Here is a 15774-nt window from a genome sequence, read left to right as displayed (position 1 = left end):
CCAGGCTATTGAAATGAATGGTGTGGGACTTTGAAATATTCGGGCATGCGTCAGACTTTGAAAAAATCTGACAACCAGGCCAGAGAGCGGGCCGTGTGCCCAAGGAGGCCGCCCCAACCCTCCTCTTTGTCGGACATAAGTCTGGCGAGCCTCCCTTGTTCGGCCCTGGAGGTGCCTCGTCTGAAATTGCTCCCTTCTGAAATCGTGACACCTACATTTTGCGGTTTGGATGGAAAGGTCCCCAGATAGGGAACCGGGTGCCCTATCTGCAGCGCCCCCCGATGGTGGCCGGCGGTACTGCAACCCTTTTAACCCAGGCTATTGAAATGAATGGTGTGGGACTTTGAAAATTTTCGGGCAGGCGTTGGACTTTGAAAATGTTTGGGCCTGTATCAGACTTTGAAAATTTTCGGACAGGCGTCAGACTTTGAAAATTTTCGGGCAGGCGTGGGACTTTGAAAATTTTCGGACAGGCGTTGGACTTTGAAAATGTTTGGGCCTGCATCAGACTTTGAAAATTTTCGGACAGGCGTCAGACTTTGAAAATTTTCGGGCAGGCGTGGGACTTTGAAAATTTTCGGACAGGCGTTGGACTTTGAAAATGTTTGGGCCTGCATCAGACTTTGAAAATTTTCGGACAGGCGTTGGACTTTGAAAAATTTCGGGCCTGCGTCAGACTTTGAAATATTTCGGGCAGGCATCAGACTTTGAAATATTTCGGGCAGGCGTGAGACTTTGAAAAATTTCGGGCAGGCGTCAGACTTTGAAAAAATCTGACAACCAGGCCAGAGAGCAGACCGTCTGCCCAAGGAGGCCGCCCCAACCCTCCTCTTTGTCGGACATAAGTCTGGCGAGCCTCCCTTGTTTGGCCCTGGAGGTGCCTCGTCTGAAATTGCTCCCTTCTGAAATCGTGACACCTACATTTTGCGGTTTGGGTGGAAAGGTGCCCAGATAGGGACCGGGTGCCCTATCTGCAGCGCCCCCCGATGGTGGCCGGTGGTATTGTACCCCTGGTAACCCATTCAACTCAATGGGGGATTCTCACTCCTGGTAGCCCCGCCATTCAACATGTCACGTAACATAACATTATTTGCTGTTACATACATTATGCTACCTTATGTAACTTTATTTAATGTTATGTTATGTTATGTTATGTTATGTTATGTAATAGGGGTGTTAAAAAAAATCGATTCGGCAATATATCGCGATACTACAGCACGCAATTCTCGAATCGATTCAATAGGCGGCCGAATCGATTTTTTTAACATCCATTTTTGATGAAAAAATATTCAACAAAACATCTACCTTTCATGGAAGAATGTTATATTGATGGAACATTAAGCCTTAATATTTTATTTCAATGCTGTTCTAACATGAAAAAGGTTACAATCTGTTTGTTAAGTAGAGTGGCTCACAGTTATAACATTGAAGTTTGAGATCAATAAATAATAATTTTTCATACAAATCTTACAGTGTACATGTACAAGTTTACTGAATGGTATTTTCTAAATTGAGGAAAAAAATCGTAACAATCGACTTGTAAATTCATATCGGGATTAATCGGTATCGAATCGAATCGTGACCTATGAATCGTGATACGGATCGAATCGTCAGGTACGTGGCAATTCACACCCCTATAATATGTTACGTTACGTTACGTTACGTTACGTTACGTTACGTTACATATTTCTATACATCATTATGTTTACTCAATTGGAGGTACTGAGGGCTAAGCGGAGGCTTAGAGGCGATCGAGCCTTTGCTGTTGCTGGTCCCTCCCTTTGGAACGACCTGGGTTGTTCCATTCAGACCCCCCAAACTACACTATGTACAAAAATTTGGTTGTGTTAATTGGAGGAATGTCTCTATTTTTTTTGTGTGTGTGCTGGACCTGCGGGCACTTTTTGTCATGTAACATACTGTAAAGTGCTGGTAATGTAACATAACGCAATGTGATGTTAATGAAGCCTAATAACCTTAAGGTTATTTAATTCATACCATAACACAACACAATGCAATATAATGTAATGTAACACAACCTAACACCGCCTAGCAAAGCCTATTTTTAAACCTTTAACAATGTAACATGTTCTATAACGTAACATAACACGGTAATATAATATAATGTAATGGAACACAATGTAAAATGCCATGTCACATATAATGCAACAAAATAGTATAATGTAATGCAAAATAACAAAAGTATTGTAATGTAAAATAATTTAACAAGGCATCCATATTGTACACAAGTAAAAGGCAGCATAGTAACAGAATACAATAACAATAAGTAACAACAAACAATGTCACGCCGCCACCTGCGTGACAGGCCATGCTTTTATTTTGTTATCCATGTTTCCTGTTTTACCTTGAAAATCTAACTCTCATCTCACCCCAGGTCACTTGCCCTTCCTGCCGCTCACTCATTACCGGTCCCCGCCCATGATTATCACCACCTGCCACCAATCACCTACAGCAATAAAAGCCACCTGCATTCTCCCCTCCGTGGCCGAAGTGTCACACACAGTCAGTGCATGGAAGCGTCCCACAGTCCTCGAGTCCTTGTTCCTTTGTTGTTTTGCCTTGTTTTTGTGCCTTATCCTCCACAGCGGAGCGCCCTTAGTTACCCCTTGTGCCTTGAGCCTTGTTTCCTCCCTAGCGGAGCGCCTTTTGTTGTCCCCTGTACCTTTTGCCTGTTTTTTCCTCCCCAGTGGAGCGTTTTTAGTTCTCCACTTTTTGATTCCCCATTCTTCTCTCAAGTTGAGAGTAGACAGCTGTTGGCCGGGAGTAAACCTATTGCCTTTTTGGCCTACCTTTATCCTGCGACTGAGTCCTACCTCTCCTCGTCGTGTCAGTACACTTCGGCCAGTATGGACCCAGCAGGGAAGGTCGAGGCGGCGCTGCAGAGCCTTGAGCTCCGGCTTGCCAACCAGGAAAAGGTTCAGCAAGCCGTGGTTTCGGAGCTGAAGGAGCTGTCGAGCCAGGTCCAAGGACTGGTGAGCCAATCGCGGCGTCGAGCTCCAGCCTCCACCGGACAGCTACCCCTCCCCGAACTCTCTGTCCCGACCACGTCATTCACCGGGGTAGGATTGAGACTGGCCTCCCCAGAACGATACTCCGGTGAACCTGGACAATGTCAGACTTTTCTCACGGAGTGTGACATCCATTTTGAACACTCACCACAGGCATTTTCCACAGCTCGGTCCCGGGTAGCCTTCATGGTGTCCCACCTGACTGGACGAGCCAAGACCTGGGCAACCGCGGAATGGGCCAGGGGCTCCTCGGTCTGCCAGAATGTACAGGATTTTCAAGCCGCCTTGCGCCAGGTCTTTGATCCCGACAACAATGACCGAGAGAAGGCACGAGCATTGAGCCGGCTCCAACAAGGCAAAGAACCCGTCAGCGATTACGCAATCCGCTTTCGCACCTTGGCCACAAACAGTGGCTGGAACTCCACAGCGTTACAGGACCACTTTCTGAAAGGACTCTCACCCGCCATACAAGAACTCCTGATTCCCGTGGACCTTCCAACCAACTTGGATGCTCTGATCTCCCTAGCGATTCGTGCTGATCATCGCCGACGGGAGTTGACCAAGTCCAGCGGGCACCATTGAAGGGTGGACCCAACCCCCTTGTCATCGCCAATGGAAGTCGAAATGCCACAGCTCATCTTGCCTCCCCGACCAGCGCCAAGGGAAGTGCGTAACGACGAGGAGGAACCCATGCAGCTTGGTCGGGCCCAGTTAACCACCGAGGAGCGACAGCGTCGCCGCCAAGAGGGCCGCTGCTTCTACTGTGGTGAACTTGGTCATCTGGTGGGAACTTGCACCGTGAAAAGAGGTTCACCGGTGAGTTCCTCGTCACCCCGACCTGCTAAGACACAAAGAATCACGCAAGCCCAGATACGCCACCATGCTATGACCATTGACATGCCAGCACTCATCGACTCCGGTTCCGACGAGAGCCTCATGGACTGGGGCCTCGTTAAGCAAGTACGAGCCACTACCGAACCCCTTCCCCGGATCATCCAGGCCAGAGCCCTGAATGGCAAGGAGCTCTTCAGCATCACCCACATCACCGAACCCCTGGAAGTACGAATTGGACAACATATCGAAAATCTCCGTTTCCACGTAATCCAAGCTTCGTCACCCACTTTGGTTCTGGGACACCCTTGGCTACGTCAACACAACCCCCGAATTGACTGGAACTCCGGGAATATACTGGATTGGGGAAAAGATTGTAGGGATCACGTTTTGGACCAATCAGCGACCAGTGCATCCTCAGCCGCAGTCAACCTGGTCACCCTTGAGTCTCTCGCTCCTGAACCTCGCCAGTCACCGCCTCAAGCCCCCGAGTCTCGCCGGGCGCATCTCCAAGACCCTGAGCCACACCAAGTCTCTGCATCATGTCACGCCAAGTCTCTGCATCAGGTCACGCCAAGTCTCTGCATCACGCCGACCAAGCCAAAGCCGACCAAGCCAAAGCCGACCAAGCCAAAGCCGACCAAGCCAAAGCCGGCCACGCCAAAGCCGGCCACGCCAAAGCCGGCCACGCCAAAGCCGGCCACGCCAAAGCCGGCCACGCCAAAGCCGGCCACGCCAAAGCCGGCCACGCCAAAGCCGGCCACGCCAAGCCTGCCACGCCTCGTCATGTCTGCCACGCCTGCCACGCCAAGTCAGCCAAGCCTGCCACACCTGCCAAGCCTACCACGTTTCGCCAAGTCTGCCAAGCCTGTCACGCCAATTCTGCCACGTTTCGCCAAGTCTGCCAAGCCTGTCACGCCAATTCTGCCACGTTTCGCCAAGTCTGCCAAGCCTGTCACGCCAATTCTGCCACGTTTCGCCAAGCCTGCCACGCCTCGTCAAGTCTGCCAAGCTTGCCACGCCACGTCTGCTACGCCTCGCCAAGTCACATCAAGTCCGCCCACGGACTCTTCTATCGGGAACATCCTGAACGGCCCCTTGTCTGGCTTCATGGTCCCCCTCCTGGACTGCCCTTTTGTCTGGGACGGAGGGGTGGGCCGTGTTCCCACCTCCGTGCCCCCTTCCGCCCGCCCTTGTTTTTGGACTCTATGGGTCGGATGGCCGTCAGGAGCCGGCCATTGAGGGGGGGGTACTGTCACGCCGCCACCTGCGTGACAGGCCATGCTTTTATTTTGTTATCCATGTTTCCTGTTTTACCTTGAAAATCTAACTCTCATCTCACCCCAGGTCACTTGCCCTTCCTGCCGCTCACTCATTACCGGTCCCCGCCCATGATTATCACCACCTGCCACCAATCACCTACAGCAATAAAAGCCACCTGCATTCTCCCCTCCGTGGCCGAAGTGTCACACACAGTCAGTGCATGGAAGCGTCCCACAGTCCTCGAGTCCTTGTTCCTGTTGCTTTGTTGTTTTGTCTTGTTTTTGTGCCTTATCCTCCACAGCGGAGCGCCCTTAGTTACCCCTTGTGCCTTGAGCCTTGTTTCCTCCCTAGCGGAGCGCCTTTTGTTGTCCCCTGTACCTTTTGCCTGTTTTTTCCTCCCCAGTGGAGCGTTTTTAGTTCTCCACTTTTGATTCCCCATTCTTCTCTCAAGTTGAGAGTAGACAGCTGTTGGCCGGGAGTAAACCTATTGCCTTTTTGGCCTACCTTTATCCTGCGACTGAGTCCTACCTCTCCTCGTCGTGTCAAACAACAACCCAGTTTACAACATTATACTGTTTATGCTGTCATTTTTTCACCATGCTAAATGTTGCTTTTTTTTCTTTTTTCTTTTTTTAAGAATACAACAGAATTCACCATAACCTAACATTATGCAACTCAACTCAACTCAACTTTATTTATAAAGCGCTTTAAGAACAGGCATTGCTGTATACAAAGTGCTGTACATAAACATAAACATCAATTTTGCAGTAAACAAGAACAAAGCAAACATTTTGAAGTGCGATTTCCGGTCTTCTTTTTTTTTTTTTTTTTTTTTTTAACAAGTTAATACATTTTACATCAGTAAATAAATAAGAAGTAGTGAATAAAGAGATAAATAAATACATAAATATTCCTATAAGCGGTCAAGAAAATGGGTGGATAATTAATTTGATCCATTTTCTTTGTTCCAGAAGGAACTTACATAATTATAATGTTTCAAAGAATTTCCCTTTGTCTTCATATTTTTACATGATAAAAATTTTCCAAACAGTTGTACAAAAAAAGATTGAATAATTGTGATTACATTACCAAGATAATTGTGATTAATACTTTTTCATAATCAAGCAACCCTACATGAGACCTGTAATTTTTTTAAATAGAACTTTGAATTAAGAAGATAATGAATAATAATACATTTGAAGAGGTCTGTTGTTTTCCTGTCATCTACTTGTTTTGAGTCACTTTAAACAAAGATTTACACTTTTTTTTTTTTTATGAAGCACGCAAATACTGGTCAATGAAAAAGGATGACACAGACTATAAGGCAAAATAAAACTGCATAGCTGTCATTGTTCAGTACAACGGCAGTAATGATCTGCTGTATACATTGCTTGACTCTTTGTACCTTGGTGTTACACCCAAAATGTTCCTTTTATTATAGTTGCTTGCTATTATAATACTACTGCAGAGGGGCTCAAAATACCAGAGACAAATTCCTTGCATGTTTTTACATATTTGGAAAAGTTTTTACATTTTGGAAAAGTGCATATAGATGATGTTGTTCCATTGAACATTCCATTGCAGCAAAGTGGATTTTGATTGAACATGGAAAATGAAGGTGAGTCTTCTATTTCAATGTTTTAGACTTCTGGTATACTAACTGTATTGAGCCGCGGCGCATGTCCTTTGTTAGGAACTCCTATTGATTTTCACCTGGTAAAGGAAGTTGCTTAAGTGACATTGAATAAGGGAAGAGGCAATCTGATTACTGTATCAGCATATTAAAACAAGTATTCATTTACTGGCATCTTGCGTCACTGTATACTCTTTCTTAAGTACATCAACCTCCAAGTGAACAAGGTTACATGTTAAGAAGCACACTATTGTTTAAATGGAATGGATTGTTGAAAGTGGTTCAGGAATAGAATTAAACGTGGCACTAATATTGAGCTCCTGGTACACTTAAGAGCGAGTGCTCCTCTGATATTGCTGAAGAGTAGGCAAGAAATAATGTGAGAGATATCCTTTTCAAATTAACACAGGAGATGTGTCTGTTTTATGACAATGATGAAGAGATGAAGGCACTCGATTGGGTCTTTAAATCTCTGGGAGCTCTTTGAAGTAAAATCACACTCAAATGTAAAAAAAAGTCCACTCACTCAGAATGATAAGAATAGTTATGTATACACTACCTCTTTACAGATTACTGGACCAATTATAAAAGGGACAGATACAGGGGGGACATCTTGTGCATATAATTTAAAAAAACAAAAGGGCCATGGCTTTATGTCTCATAAGAGAGAGATGTCATCACTTTTTAATGAGGTGCAAGACATTAATTAAAGTTCAATTAGAGTTTGACAATTATCGTACCTGTAATTATATTCAATACTCGGTTTGGCAGACTGAAAAAAAATAAAAATAAAAATCCAATTTCCAATTTTAATTGATTAATTTATTTTTTTCCCTTTAAATACAATCATAATTCGAATGATAATATTCAACACTCTGAAGTGGCTCTTTAACTCATTCACTGCCATTGACGGAAAAAGACGTCAAATGATGCATTTTTTTGCTGGGCTGGCAGTGAATGTGTTAAAAACAAATTTTCATAAAACATTTCAAATGTTCAACAATAAAAAATATCTATTCCCTTTGGGATTAATATATCACAACTAAACTGCCACTGAACCTAATATGAATAAAAGGTGCTGCTTCCAAACAACATTAACCTTTGCCCCTGAAAACGTAACAAGCCTGTCTACAACATGAGGTTTTAGAGTGCATACCCTGTTCCAATTGTCACGCCTACACTGAATTTTTAGAGAGCTACTTCTGCTGTAATATTAAACATTTCTGGACTCTCTTATCGAGAAGCTGAACAACTAACTTTTTACATTGTGTCCCTACATTTTCTGGATGAACCCGGACACCACTGGACTTCAGTCAGGTCCCAAGACTAACCCCGGGTTTTCACTGGATGCGGTTGCGGTGCGGTTGCGGTGTGGTGCGTCTTGACTGCGTGCTCCGGACGGGTCAATTTTTTTGTCAATCCACACCGGCTCCGCACAGCTACGGTCCGGCAGCTCCGTCGCCGCCCACTTCCCAACGTGTCTTGCGGGACCGCGCGCGCGCGATCATGTGGCATTTCACAACGACAAACATACAGAATGTCTGTGCTCTTCTGCTATGAGATTCCAAGCAGCATCCTTTTTTTGGTTGTCCTTGTAAAGTATATTAATAACGAGAGTCGGGTCAGTGCGGGTCCACTCTTTATTTCTGTCTTCCCCGTCCGGCTGCCGCTCAGTACGGCAAGCGAGACGGGCACAACAAGCAATCGCGAACATCAAACTCACAATACATTACAGTCCTTATAAAAAGGATGTGCCGTGTCATATATTATTTTGTGGTTTTCCACCTCCAATATAAACCTCTCCTCGTCCATGTTCGCTGGTGTCTAAACCGTGAATGAGCACATGGCCCGGCGACGCCCACGTCACGTTTTGCTGAAAGCTTGCGAAATAGGAGCTGGCGAGTGTTTTATTCTGAAAGGTAACCGGAAATTTATTTTGAAACTGCCTCGGTCTTCCTGTCCCGCTCGATGTGTTTTGTGCTAGCTTGCCATTTGCCGGAGGCCTACCGCTGCGGCGTCCGGCAAAAATAGAAAATAGGTCTATCCTTGCGGAAGGCTTGCGGCACGCCGCAGGCCTTCCGCAGTCGACACGCAACGCACCCGCAAGCGGTGTAAACTGCACCATTCGAATGAATGGAATCTAATTGCTTGCGTCGCCGGACCGCACCGCAACCGCACCGCAACCGCAACCGGTGAAAACCCGGGGTTAACCCCCCCAAATCCAGGTCAAGTCTGAAGTCTTAGTTTTTGTCAAGTCACAAGTCATCACCATCAATAGTGAACATTCACCTAACATCCCTGTTAAGCTAACCTCCTGGTTCTCTTGGCTGGAGTCTTTCCTGCACTGTAGTTGTTCTGACATATGATCATATAACTTATGAAAAGTATTGTTAGCTCAAAACTGCTAAATTACACACCTACACACCAGGCAAAGGAGAGTCTGAGGCCACGCTAGTCGGCTAAAGCTAACTTAAATGTAAAGTTAAATAGCAAATCCACAAAAAAACAAATAGTGCTGTGTAAAGTGCTACACTTTAAATGTAGTCCAGCTGGAAATCTTGCCTCAGCGGAGAGTAACCAGCTGCGAATAAATAGTAAATAAAATGAATGAATACAGAAAACAGTTACTAAGCACACGTCTGTCACCCACAGATGCTGCGATGCATTGCTAAAGTACTACATCACATAGGAAGTATCGAATAAAGTATTTTAAAAAAAAAAAAAGTCCACATGAATTGAATTAATGTTAAATTGTATACTGCTGTCTTTTGCATAAAAATATTAAATTTGTTCTGCCCCAAGATACTTTTCTCTTACCTTCTGAGTTTGGTTGACCCCAATGAGCAAAGAGACGGCCACTTTAATCTCAAACTCCACAGGTAATTATGGTGCAATCAACAGATAATCTAATCTCTATTTCTACCTAAATGACCCAGAGTGAGATTCCGAGGATAGCAGAAAAACAATGTGGTTGATGAGAGACAAAGTCAAAAGAAGAGTGCTTTTCTCTTGAATCCATCGCACTGTGGTCTGACATATTAGTGGTATGGCAAAATCATGTCATGCATTCATATGCCAATAAGTTTACACATTTAAACAACAAACATTTATCATCTCATTGTAAAGGGCACCGTGGCTAATCATGAGACACAACAGGAATTGAATCTTAAACCCTCTGGTCGCAAAGCCCAGCCAAATTAATCCCTTCCAAATTAATTAACACAATTTAGTATTATAATAATAAGATTACACATTTTAATGTAGCTGGCTGATAGATAGCATTAAGTTTTAAATGTGTCCAATAAATCTGAATTGAGCTGTACCTCTGTCAACAATACTTTCTGACCTAGCTATTTATTGTAGGTCATGCTCCATTTGGTCTAGTCGTCTAATTAGTTGAGTCATGCAGTATGTAAACAGTAAAGATGCAATGATTTTTTTTTCTTCTTCCCACAATTAAATGTCTTCCCTTTTTAATTTTTATGCTCCATTAACCAAATGAGTAAAAAGGAGTTTGGTGACTTTTTAATGATGTGAGGATACACTTGTGGGCTTAAATTTACATATTAATGAGAGGGTATCAGGAAGAGCTTTTTACTTTTCATGTCAGCACAAGCGTAGCATTTTCCCCTAAGTGACTGTCATGAAAATGAGGCCCGCAACTATAAGACCTGCTTCTTAACCAAAGCCATTTGCAGCAAGTGGAGCGCCCAACTTGTTCAAATGAGCACCCTGATGATTGCCATCACTGGTGAAGTGATTGAGCTGAAGGAATCGAAGGTAGCAAACGTTGGGGATGATGAGGGGAAAATGAGATAAAGTGATTGAATTGAAAAGAATAAAATAGATTAAAAACGCGAAAAGAAAAAACGTGGGATCATTACTATATACCAATGTTAAAACAGACCTTAAAATAAAACCAAATACATAAAATGTATATTTTTGAGTCCGTTCTATAGGATATATTGCTCGGAGGAGGCGGGACTTCTGACTTAGTCACACACCTACGCTGTTTCCTGTTACTGTTGCAACGGAACAGTTGCTTCAGTTCTCCCAGTCCGTCTCAGAATGCTTCGGAGAACTGAGATACCCTTCACACTCACGTCCATCAAAAGCAACGCACAATTGAGGGGCACAAGGGTGGCAGTGCAACTATTGGGACATCAACAGTAACTGGAAACAGCGTAGGTGTGTCACTTACGGAAGCCGGAAGTCCGTAGCATCTACCCCATTACATACTCAGCCATCAAACGTGTCTCAAGACGTCTTAAGATGTCTTAATCAGCAAAATAAAGACATCTCAAGACATTTTGGTCCATCAAGATGTCTTAAGACAAACATTTGAAGACACAATTCCTTGACAGAACAGCAAATCGAATAGATTTTTGTGTCTTGAAGACACTGAATACCTTAAGACATCTTAAGGCATATTTCCATGCACATCTTGAGATGTCTTAAGACATGGTATCATGACAGAAGCAGAACATGGGATGAATCCCAAACAGATTTTTGTGTCTTGAAGACAGTTAATGTCTTCAAGACATCTTAAGACACATTTCTTTTGTCTTAAGACATGCACATCTTAAGATGGCTTGAGACATGGTATCATGAAATAGCATCATCATATGGGATGTCCCCCAAAGAAATTTTGTGTCTTGAAGACACTGAATATCTAAAGACATCTTAAGACATATTTCCATGCACATCTTAAGATGGCTTGAGACATGGTATCTTGACAGAAGCAGCACATGGGAAAACACCCAAACAGATTTTTGTGTCTTGAAGATGTCTTCAAGACATCTTCAGACATATTTCCTTTGTCTTAAGACATGCAGATCTTAAGATGACTTGAGACATGCTATCATGAGAGAGCAGCACATGGGATGCCCCCAAAGACATTTTTGTGTTTTGAAGACATTGAATGTCTTAAGACAGCTTAAGACATAGGCTATTTCCTTTGACTACATGCACATCTTCAGATGTCTTGAGACATGATACAGATGTCTCAAAGAAACGTTCAAGCTATCCTTTCAACGGCAGTACAGTATTATGATGATAATGCTGTAAAATCTTATATAATGTTATTGGAGTGTCAAATAAAAATTGTTATTTTTTAAAGTGCTTACTTGAATAAATAATTGAACTAAATATCACACAAAGAATAATCCATTTCAACAATGTCATATTAAATATGTCATTTAATTAAAAACTATTGTTTTGAATAAATTAATCTATGTAATACCATAGTGATTTTAGAATAAAACGAACACATTCAAAACGTAAAACTATTAAATTAAATGACATTTTAAATTAAATTTCAACACACGCATGCTCGCGAGGAGGAGGGGCCATGTGCGTGACTGTGCTTTCACAGGTGGACGTAGGACGACATCTGATGAGTTATGGAAGCAGCGGTTTTTTTCTTTTGTTTAGTTTTTTTTTTCCATGCTGTAATTGCTGTTCGGCAGTCCAGACGGCAACTGCACGGCGAATGGAAGGGTGAGTAAAATAATTATTTATTCGAACGGTTTCAAACGTGGCAGCACTGTATAATGAAGTGCAAGGCAACACCTGCCATCACTTTTGCGGCAGTCGTGTGTTGAAAATAGTTTGTCAAACGAAGCACCATCGTGGCTGTTTGCTAACTAGGTCCAGTAGTTCAGTGTAAAGTGAGTATTTCTATCGCTTTTCCGTGGGCCACAAACGAAAAATGTCAATTCTTGTGGTGAAGTACGTGGCCGTCGGGTCGAGCCGAGGTAACAGCGAGGTTTGTCTCCCCAAAGTGCTGTCTTTTATTAGCCTGTGGCTAATAGCGACTAACGCTAGCTATATTGCAATATGAATTTGAGCAAATCTGTCGTGTTGCTTTGAGTAATGCCGATGTCAGACTACACGAAAACAGCCCGATTTCAGCCCGACCGACGTGTCGTGGACAAACGGGGCATGTCGTAAACGATTTTGGATTGCTTTGACGTAGCGTCACTAGTGTGACACGTTCAACGACTGGTAGCCTGTTGTCCGGGACGGTTCAAGACCATGCATCATGACGAAAGTCTAGCATGTTAGAATTGTTGCTCGTCTTGTCGCATAATGTGACATATGTCGTCGTCCATTTGGTTCCACAGCATTGACCAATAGCGAGAGGGAGCGAAACGTCAATCACACACTGAACAGCACTTTATAGCTCTTTTTATTAGCATTTTTATTTTATTTTATTAGCATTTGTTTATTTATTCGTTTATGTATTTATTTATTTATCCATGGATATTTCATGGGATGGGGCCAGGCAGGTGCATCTGGAGGGGGAAAAAAAAAAAAAGCGCCCCGCTGCAGCGCTGCGGCTGCATGGAGCGCGCACGCATCCGTGCAACCCGTCAGGCAACAGCGACATGAATAGAGGACCAAAATATATTGTGACTGTTGTTATAATAATTTCAGAAATTTGAGATGGGCACATATTTAGTGAGGATCGATCACATTTTCATATAGTCGGGCCAGGCCTCGTCGCCTTAACTGTCACCCGCTCTCACTTGAAAGTTTTTTTTTTTTTTCCCCCTCGAGTGAGTGGCGTACTATCCAATGCACCGTACTAAAACAAGTCAAATATGAATAAATGAAGCAGTAAAAAATACTCAATATAATATTTCAGTGTTTGATAAAATAATAAAACAAGATGTCATCCCGCAAATTAATTAACAAAATCAGCTATAATTACCCCGGCGCATATAGGCCTAAATAAATTAAAATACAGTGTCGGCTATGTATGTTTAGGGTGTTGTTTTATCACTGCTTGTGCAGGTTCAGTAACGTTGTGTTGCGTACTCAGCAATTTTTCAACTTTTTGGTGCTCGCAAAATAGCAGTGCTGCTTGCTTACATTGCATATGATGCAACTTGGATGAAGTTGTGCCAGTTGGCTGAACTGATGTGATTATTTTTTGTGTTCTGTTATATAGGTTATTTTAAAGTTACAGTGAAGTATGAAGATGCAGTACTAGTAAGTATTTCTCAATATAGTTATGACAAAGCCAGTGTTCTGAACAGTTGACAAAGTTATTCATTCTTTTTTCTTGTGTTCTGCTGCTCACAATTTTAGAGGATTAAGTTGGAGTTGAAGTTTGAAGAAGCAGTATAAGTAAGTATTTGTTCATATATTTTTTTTTGATAAAAGCCAATACATACACGTAATTGTTTCTTATGTTACAGTGAAGTGTGGAGAGCGTGAATATATCTGAGAGCAGCCAGTTGTCTGAACTGATGTTGACAGTAAGTGATTGTTGTTTAATTATATTTAATGTATGTGTATTATTCAAATATAAAGTTGAGCATTTCTGTTGTGTTAATTTGAGTTACACAACAAAAAATGTTTCAGGTGTTGTTTTATCCCAGTTGTGCTTGTGCACGTCTGTGGGGAAGCAGTCAGTAGCGTGTTGTGTATTAGTGTTGAGTACTCGGGACTATTCTCCAACTTTTTGGTGTTCACAAAATAGCAGTGCTGCTTACATTGCATAAATCTGATCAGCTTGGATGACATGCCAGTAGTCTGAACTGATTTAGTTAATCCTTTTTTTTTTTTTTTATGTGTGTCTGCGTGTTCTATTTATACAGGTTATTTTAACGCTACGGTGAATTATGAAGACGCGTTACTCGTGTTTCTCAAAACAAAAGCCAGTATTCTGAACTGTTGTTGAAAAAGTGATCATTCTTCTTTCTTGTGTTCTGCTGCTCACATACAGATATTTAACAGATTTTCTAGTGAAGTTTGAGGAATCAGTATAAGTGTAAGTATTTGTTCATATATTTTTGATAAAACGCCAAAAAACATAACTGTTGCTGAGTGATTGTTTCTTTTGTTACAGTGTAGTGTGGAGAGTGTGAGCAATATTCAGAGAAAAGCTATGATTGTTTCTCATATGCAATACATGTATTATTTTGGATTGTGTATTTTAAGCTAGTTTGTGTAATATTTTAAATTTTTGCAGTTGCTAATATTGTATATTAATTTCTCATGTGTTCTCTGTAATTTTGGTCAAAATATACTTTTTTATTTTATTTATTTGTATTTATTTATTTATTTATTTATTCTTTACTAATTTGTATTTTTTGCACATTTTCATGTATTTCTGAATGTGGATTTTTATATTTACAAATGTCTAATATTTGTATTTTTCTCACTTTCTTTTGATCAAACATTTTTTGCGTCATAGCTAGCCTAGTATTTTTGACCAAAAACACACAAAGCATTTTGTTTTTAGGGTTAGATCCCGTTTCACCTTGCTTTCAATGTGTCCAGTGACAAGGTAGGACAAAAAAAAACATTGTTGGATTCTCTGTGTTCATACCCTGTCAAACGGTTGGAAATGTTGCAGTTAAATAAATATTCAATTTAAATGTGTTGATAGTTAAATTTCTTTGTAGGGTCAGCCTCAATCAAAATACTGTAATAACAAGAAAGTAAGTAAATTAACAGGGTGCGAATTAATGTATGTAAACTAAACATGTTCATCTGTAACAAACATTCTGTACAAACTGTGTTTTATTATTAAATGCTGCATATGTCATATGGCTTTCCATTCTTTTATGACAGGCAGTGTGAGGGTTAAATGTCTTATGGCATCACTATTCACTGTTCCTTTTTAATTAGTTTTCAATTTTATTCCTTTGGTCAGTTAAGCCCATGTCTCACTCACTTGCGAGGGTGTGTGCACGTATCGAGAGTTAGTTTTCGGCAGGTTTTGTTCAGGACTGCAAAACTTTGCAAAGACATTTGGCAGACCTTCCGAAACCATTTTCATGCTCACAAACAGTTTTTCTTGTCGCCATCAAATTTTGAACATGTTAAAAAATTGTTTGCGACTATAAAAATGGTTTGCAAGCATGAAATCGGTGACGAGGTTCTGGTGAACACTTTTGGTAAAGTTTTGCAGTCTTTAACAAGACCCGACGAAATCCCATCACTCGCAAAGCGCGCACCATTGCAAGCCTGCGCTGGTCAGTGAAACACGGGCTTAATAAAATG

The 15774-nt window shown here is 42.1% G+C and overlaps 1 long non-coding RNA gene across 1 annotated transcript; it reads left to right on the top strand.

The window, feature by feature from the left end:
- The first annotated feature begins 12109 nt into the window (after positions 1-12109).
- On the top strand, positions 12110-15161 carry LOC144022953 (uncharacterized). Its single transcript, XR_013284446.1, has 6 exons — positions 12110-12255; positions 13712-13752; positions 13852-13890; positions 13962-14021; positions 14492-14536; positions 14615-15161. It is a non-coding gene; the product is annotated as an uncharacterized LOC144022953 (long non-coding RNA).
- Positions 15162-15774: the final 613 nt, after the last annotated feature.

This window comes from Festucalex cinctus, chromosome 7 (assembly GCF_051991245.1).
Source record: "Festucalex cinctus isolate MCC-2025b chromosome 7, RoL_Fcin_1.0, whole genome shotgun sequence".
In the NCBI taxonomy this organism is placed as follows: Eukaryota; Metazoa; Chordata; class Actinopteri; order Syngnathiformes; family Syngnathidae; genus Festucalex; species Festucalex cinctus.
This window is presented reverse-complemented; position numbering and strand designations above follow the sequence as displayed.